Source organism: Thunnus thynnus, chromosome 7 (assembly GCF_963924715.1).
Source record: "Thunnus thynnus chromosome 7, fThuThy2.1, whole genome shotgun sequence".
In the NCBI taxonomy this organism is placed as follows: Eukaryota; Metazoa; Chordata; class Actinopteri; order Scombriformes; family Scombridae; genus Thunnus; species Thunnus thynnus.
The window spans coordinates 20,829,866-20,836,428 of NC_089523.1; the positions used below are offsets into that span (position 1 = coordinate 20,829,866).

Consider the following 6,563-nt stretch of genomic DNA (forward strand, 5'->3'; position numbering starts at 1 on the left):
CTGGCCTAAACGAGCAACCTTCTTCGGTTGTATAATGAGAGAGTATTTAGGTCTGATGAAACCCAGGAGACATATTTCTGCAGAAATTTTAACTACGTGGCACCTAAACAAGTGTATTTGAGTAAAAATGCCAAATACTTAAATGTAGTGGCATTGCCGTCACCTTTTTGATCATTGACTGTATGTAAATAGTTCACACTCCAATCAGCCAGGTGGCGGTAATGCGCCTAAAAGCAGTTTGCCAATCAACAACAAAAGAGGGGGAGGAAGAAGCGCTCCTGTCGTTTGTATATGACGTCACTGTATTCCCTATTTCACGTGTTGTCTGCTACCACAACACATGGGACATTTTAGCTCATTATTGCACTGATCTTAACTTTTTATCCCCAGAAACTGGTGAACTAAGTCAGCGAAAAGCATGTCCTCCAGCTGTCGACGGCCGGAACACTCGGCTCCTCCAGATGTGGTCAGTGACTCGGTTTACTGCGGTGTATAAGTTAGCTACTAGGCTAACAGTAGGAGCGTTTTCTAACGTCTCATAACCATGGATGTATTAAACAACCGTTAATTAACGCACGGGGACGTTTATTGATGTTTACTGACCGCTTTGGCAACTTCTCAGTGGTTTCTGTTTTCTAACATTGAAATTAGCCTCAGTTTGAGTCTCAAATGTTACAGTGGTGGAAAGTAACTAACTACATTTATCCAAGTACTGTACTTCAGTACAGTTTTGAGGTACTTGAGTATTTCTATTTGATGCTACGTCATACTTCCACTCAACTACATTTCAGAGGGAAATACTGTACTTCCTACTCCACTACTTATTCTACCTATTTATTTGACAGCTTTACTTACCTTTCAGATGAAGATCTGACACGATGGATACTATAACAAGCTTTTAAAATACGACACATGGTAAAGATGAAATCAGTGGTTTCCAACCTTTTTGGCTTTTGATGTCTTGCAGTGTGTAGTCGGGGTCACATTCCAAATAGTTGTTTTTCCTTCTAAACTTCTCATATGGTTTCATTTCAGTAACTGTTCAAATTATACAATATTTCACCAAAAATCAAAGATTAGAGATAAAGTCCCAAAACTGAAAACAGATTTGTGTGTCAAAACTTTGTTTTTTCTTCTTCCCTCTGACCCTTTGGAAGGGCCCGACCCCTAGTTTGGGAACCACTGGAGTAAACTAGCTAATTGTATATAAAGTAGTTCAAACTAGCTCCACCTCCAGCAGCTACAACAGTAACATGCAACTTTAATTGAGGGGTTGTCATTTTTGGGACTTTTTCTCTAATCTGAGTTTTAGTGAAATATTGGATCATATTTAATTGACCCAGTATTGGATCAGTATTTAAATGAAAACCTGAGAAGTTTAGAGGGAAAAATCACTATTTGGTGGCGCTGTTAACAACTCATAGACATCTGAAATGTGACCCCAACTACACACTGCTTTTTGTAAGATGTCAAAAGACAAAAAGGTTGGAAACCATTGGTTTCATCTTAAACAATGTGTTGTATTTTAAAAGCTTGTTATGTTATCCATTGTGTCAAATCTTCATCTGAAAAGTAACTAAAACTGTCAAAGGAATGTAGTGGAGTAGAAAGTATAAAGTAGCATAAATATTCAAGTAAAGTACAAATACTTTAAAATTGTACTTAAGTACAATACTTGAACAAATATACTGTAGTACTTACTGTAGTTGTGTCGTGAGCGGTTTTGTTGAAGTGTTAATCTGAAGGTGTTCTCTTCTCTGCAGTTCTACAATGAAGAGGAGGCCAAGAAATACTCCCAGAAGCAAGTTTGGATGTTATATTATACTAAATTTCACTTTCTGTGACCGCTTAACATATAGTTTTACCTTTTTTATTTCACCCAAAGTAGTTTTAAAGGACTGGTGTGTAGGATTTAGATGCATCCAGCGGTGAGGTTGCAGAAGATACAACTGAATACCCTTCCCCTTCCACTTAAGCATGTAGGAGGAACTATAGTGGCCTTCTCTAGAGCCAGTGTTTGGTTTGTCCATTCTGGGCTACTGTAGAAACATGGTGGGCTCCGTGGAAGGGGACCCTCTCCCTATGTAGATATAAAGGGAGAGGGTAGTCAGCTTACTCTGTTGGGACGAAAATAGCTGCATGCTGTCGGGTAAAAAAAGACACCATTACAAAAAACAAAATTAAACACCAAAGGAGAGTGCTGCTTCAGTCTCTGAAAGACCTCCACGCCAACTACAATACAACCGCCCTGAAACACCATGCAGTCTCATTCAGACAGTTCCTCAGATACTGCCCTTTTTATGTTACTCCAGCAAAAGAGTCCGACCGAAACACCGGTGCCTGCTATGACCACAACAATTTTAAAATGATTATTGACAAGCTCTGTCAGAAAGGCATTTTGTTGACTAACAGCATTTCGGATCTCCTGGAAGCAATTGTTTGTGACCCGGCCAACCAGAAGTGTATGTACCGCTTGTGTACAAGGTATTGCTACAATGAAGTGGAGTTCGAGGGCCCACTAGATAATAGCATCGTCACATGGGAGCAGTGGGAGAGGATTGTTGTTACAGAGGAGGAGAAAACATCTGCAAAATATCAAAAGATTGAAAAGAGTGGCAGGATGGCAGACCTTCTCAGTCTCCTGAACAGCTGGACGCCTTCACTCGCCATCAGTTTCTCTGCTTACAGATGAACTGTGTGTTCATGTTGATTTCTCTGAAAATTATGGCTGCAAATTAAATCGCGAGATCCAGCCCTTTCACGTTACTGGCAGCCAGAAGCAGTCGACCATCAACACTTAACAGGGACAGAGCTAACATACACACTGCAAAGCAATGCTGCAAAGCCAAAATCAAGGCTAGCGTTTCCTTTTCAATGACTGAGTAATTCAGCTGATATTTATGAAATTTCTCCAGTTCAGTTTACTTCAGTTTATTATTGCGGAGTTTGGGTGTGCGTCTCCCTCCTTTGTTGTGGCCTGCTTGTGTGATATTCTGTTAGCTTTGAGGTGGACTTCAGATGAAGAGGGACCACTTGTTTCCTGTGGCTGTTGGAGAGGAACTGACGCCTGCTGATACAAAACCTCCTGGAAAACTTTTGGTATTTAATTAATTTACTGATTCTGATTTGTTACCAGGGTTCAATTTGTTATGCATCTATAACTATCCATTTCATTTTAATGGAAGTGTAAGTTTCCTTTAATTTTATGTCTATAAGGTATGTAAGGAAGTAGGATAAAGATACTCTGTGACTATCTTAAGCATAATAAGGATAGCTATGCACCAGTACAGCAATTCATACAAATAACTGGATATAAGTAGTAAACTGCTATGAGACCCTAAATAAATTCTGATGAGTTGTTACACTCATATGGTCTCAGTAATTATTTTATGGTAAGCTGAAGCAGTGGTTACAACTACAGTAGTAGAAGAAATTGTTTAAATGCATGGCATTCATTTTGATATGGCATGTTGAGACTGGAACAGGGCTCGAAGGCGGGGGGTTGCTGTGCTCATGTCCCTCCTCTAGATCCCTCACACTTTTAAAATCGCTGCTCTGCCCCTGATTGCCGACTTGGGTCACTTTTGCGTTATTACAAAATACAGTTTGGCTGTGACATTAATACAAATACACCCACAGTGACTGAATAAGGACAATAAAACTTCAAATGAGTAATCCAGAACAACAAAGTGTTGGAAATAGCATGATTAAATTGTTGAATGTATTACATTTAAGCGATGGAAATGTGCATTATGCTTACTTAGCATACATATTATACGACTGGCACCAGGAGTTTATCCACCCTTGTTTTTTCCAACGGCCTGTGTTTGTTCATGGCAACCACGCCATTATTTGATTACGGTAAATGTTTTTCTGTTTTTGATATCCATTTGATTGATCAAATATAGTACATTTATTAACCAACAATGTAGTAGATGAGGGATGAGAGGTGTATCGGTGGGGGGAAAAAAAGCTAGCTCATTGGGAAGCATTGTTGCCTCAAAGCCCATCCTGGGTATGCATTTGCTGGCCAGCCAGTGCCTTTCTGTTCTGAGTTTCCTCGCATTGCTATGCTTTCCTCCCACAGTCCAACGACATTTACTTCAGGTTAATTAGTGAGTCAAAGAATATTTTAAAAAATATATTTATTTATTTTATATGCACTGTATAGACTGGTAGCCCTTCCAGGTGTATCCTGCCTCTCGCCCAGTGTAAGCAGGTTTAGATACAGATGGATGGATGGGTTAGGTTAAATGTGGAAAATTTAAATGCTTACATTTTGTTCAAATGAGGGGTGCAGCATTAGATAACCCAAAATACATTTTATTGTAATGGATGGAGCTTCAATGATTTGAATGTGATTGATTATCAACTAATTATGTACCTTCCTTGTAGGCTTATTCAGATGTGCACATATAGTACATGATGCTTTTATTAACATTAAAGTGCATACAGCACCAAGTTATAACAGCTGGGGAAACATTGCTTTGAGTAATAATGTTTTTTTTTTTTTGTGCTTGTACGTTCATTCAGAGAATCAACCCTGATGACTCTAAATGCAAATCAACATCACTGGTGAGCCAGAACTCTGGAAAGAGGATCCAAAGAAAAAAACGGCACCCTGAGTCCCCACGTGGCGTCTCTCATCAGAGAGCTTGTCCACTTTGATTGGCAAAATTACTGAACTGCAACACAACAACAACATAAAGTGATTTTGATTGTATTTTATTTTTGTAATGTTTTGCTGTTCACCATGTATAAATTTACATTTTAGCAGTTGTTCCACCACTTTGGTCCAGACAGAAATATCTTGACACTTATTAGATGGATTGCCGTGAAGTTTGATACAGATACCCATGGTCCCCAGGTGATGAATTCTATGGACTTTGGTCATGCCCTGGTTTTTCAGCTAGTGCCAAGTCAAGACTTGCACTTATTATAATTGTTACTTGTTGTTTTCACAACATGTTAGTATTGTCATTGTGAGCATGCTGACATTAGTGTTGGATGGATTGTGATGAAATGTTCAGATATTCATGTTCCCCTCAGTACTTTTATCAACTTTTATCTTTTTATCTAGCGCCATCATCAGTCCATAAATTCAATTTGTTTAATATTAAGGAAATGTTCAACAATTAAAAAGCATATTTTTAGGACAATTGTTCATGAGTATCTCTCTCTCTCTATGTATGTGTGTGTGTGTGTGTGTGTATATATATATATATATATATATATATATATATTTTTTTTTGTTTTTTGTTTTTTTTCAGGAAACACTTAACGTTCACAGCGGCTTGCTGGAGGAGTTTGCTGTAAGACTCATTAAAGAGCATTTTTTATAGTTATGGTACTTGTTAACTTCTTTGTAAAAAATAGTTATTATAACAGATATTCGTGGTGTAATTTTTAACTGAAGAAGTAACATATATGGATGTTAAGGGGGTAGGCATGGGTAATGCAGGGGTGGGGAGGGAATGCCACGAAAAAAAGTCACTTATTGTTACCTCACTTGGATGTTTGAGCTTCACTGTGCAGAATGATGTACAGTTGCATGTGCGATGAGTTCTTTGTAGCATTAGTACGGCCTCTAGTGAGCAGGGTCTGAGGCAGGTGCAGCTTGTGTTTGTTCTGATTTGTGAGCCCAACCTTGTCTGGCATGGGTGATAAGCATGCTTTGGTGGTACATGCTTTCATGGTTATTCAGACCCTTTCTTTTGGCCTGTGGTGAGCAGGGTCTGAGGCAGGTGTGGATCAAAGTGGGTCCAATTATGTGTAAGCTGAACCTGATTAGGGATGGGTGGTAAGCGTACATGGTTGGATGTTTTTTCAGACTCCCTCTTGCCTGGCATGGTGTCTAGTGGAGATGTGAGGACACTGTCTTTGAATGTATCCCTTGACTTAATCTTCAGCACACATCCATATGTGGACGTTTTAATGCATTCCCTGACTGGATGTTGATGAGCTCTTTGTAGCTGTAATATGGCCTCTGGTGAGCAAGGTCTGAGGTGGGCGCAGCTTGTGTTTGGTCTGATTTGTGAGCGCAACCTTATCTGGGATGGGTTGGAAGCTTACATGCTTTGATGGTTGTTCAGACCCTTTCTTTCAGCCTGTGGTGAGCAGGGTCTGAGGCAGGTGTGGATCAAATTGGGACCAATTATGTGTAAGCTGAACCTGATCAGGGATGAGTGGTAAATGTAAATTGTTGGATGTCTTTTTAGACTCCCGTTTGGCTGGCAGGGTGTCTGGTGGAGATGTGAGGACACTGTCTTTGAATGTATCCCTTGACTTAATCTTGAGCACACGTCCATATTTGGACCAAGTCTTGTTCATATGTGGAGATGATTCTGCTTGAGGAGAGCTTTGTTTAATGTCAGTGCAACCTCTAGTGAGCGGGATCTGGGGTGGATATGGTATGGATTGAGTCTGACTATATGTGAGCTGCATTGTATCTGAGATGGGTTGGAAGTGTGTGCGCCATGAAGTGTGTTCAGATCCTTGCTTGACCGCATTAGCAGATTGATGCATGTATGGTGAGCTGTTTGTAGTGTTAGCACAGTCTGTGG

At 39.8% G+C, this 6,563-nt stretch overlaps 1 long non-coding RNA gene across 1 annotated transcript; it reads left to right on the forward strand.

Moving 5' to 3' along the window:
• The first annotated feature begins 269 nt into the window (after positions 1-269).
• On the forward strand, positions 270-5,159 carry LOC137186169 (uncharacterized). The gene is made up of 3 exons (XR_010928988.1): positions 270-466; positions 1,764-1,801; positions 4,534-5,159. It is a non-coding gene; the product is annotated as an uncharacterized lncRNA (long non-coding RNA).
• The last annotated feature ends 1,404 nt before the right edge of the window (positions 5,160-6,563 follow it).